The following is a 1,442-nucleotide window of genomic DNA, read 5'->3' as shown; positions in this document are numbered from 1 at the left end:
CTGCATCTCAGAGGAAAAGGTTTCAATATTTCACCTTTTAATGTAAGTTAATTTTATTTTTAAATAATATCTTTTTCCTTGGAGGAATTCAAAAGAGCAAAGAAAGAATCAGATTCTGAGTTAGCTGTCACCGTCTTTGAGGGCAAATCTTGGTTCCGGGGCAGGAGGGAGTGGTTAGGGAGACATGGAGGAGGCATGTGTGAGTCTGAAGAATAGCTGGTGTCACATCCAACAGACATTGACAGGTGCAAGGGCAGGTGTGGGAGGCAGGAAAACAAGGCTGAATTAAACCACGATTGGCCCAATATCTCTCTTTAGTTGTTGTTGCCATTGGCAAATCCTGCCAACTTCGTCTCCAAAATCAACTCCAAATCCAGCCTCGATCTCCATCTGCGCCGCTAGCGCCCTGGTACAAGTCGCGGCCGTGGTGGCGCAGGTTTTCAGTAGCCTCCTCTCAGCTCTCTGTGCATCCATCCTGCCCCTATGCTCTGTACACACACATAGATCCCAACTTTGCCCTGCACAGCTGCCCCGTGGCTTTCTATCACGCGGAAACCCACCCAGAGTCCTTCCAATGGCCTGGGCCCTCTGTGATCTGCCCATCGGCCTCCCCAGGGACATAGGCTTTCTTGGGGTCCTCAAACACCTTCAGCTCATCTTCTTTTCCAGGCCTTTGGAACAACCTCCACTCTTAGCTCACAAGACCCACTTTATCCCATCATCACGGTCTTGACTAAAACGTCACTTCTTCCTGGAGGTCTTCCCTCCTCCACCGCCCTGTCCCTTCATTCTCCAGGCCTCCCCCGGCCTCATCTCTTCCTGGCGTTTGTCATCACCTGAGACAACAGCTGAGTGCTTTGTCCCCTCTGCCATCTGCTCTGAGTCTGGGTGCCTGAGCATCATGGCAGATGGCCCATAAATATTTGCTGAAGAAATGAATGCAGGATTCACATTGAGCTCTGCTCCCCCAGCCTTCCAAGGGGGCTCCCAGTCCCTGTGCCCACAGCGGCAGAGATCTTCTCTCCCGATGAAACATCTTTCAGCTGCATTGTGTGCGGAAACCTCTTGGGACGCAGAGGCCCCTGCAGAATGGAGTGTGAGGTATCTGTCTAGAATGCTCGCGGGACAGCACGTCAGGTTCCCCGTCTTTTGTCTGCAGAGCAGCTGCCGGTCTAAACGTGGTCTCAGTCACATGGAGGGGTAGAAACCCCCGGCAAAGCATCTCACCTGCCCCTCTTGGTGCGCTGGCTCGGCAGTGGCCAGGACTTCTCTGTTCTTTTAAATCAAAGGAACGCCTGTGTTCCAAAGACTCTCTTATGAGAAGTTTCTGCAAAGGTTTGCTCACCTCACTTACTAATTAAAGGCAAGCCACATTTTTTCCCTCCTGGTCTCTGTAGTCATACCACCAAGGCTACTTGATAGCCGCTGCCCGATCGGGTTAC

The sequence above is a fragment of the Equus asinus genome, chromosome 18, assembly GCF_041296235.1.
Source record: "Equus asinus isolate D_3611 breed Donkey chromosome 18, EquAss-T2T_v2, whole genome shotgun sequence".
Taxonomy (NCBI): domain Eukaryota; kingdom Metazoa; phylum Chordata; class Mammalia; order Perissodactyla; family Equidae; genus Equus; species Equus asinus.
Note: the sequence above shows the minus strand (reverse complement) of the source record.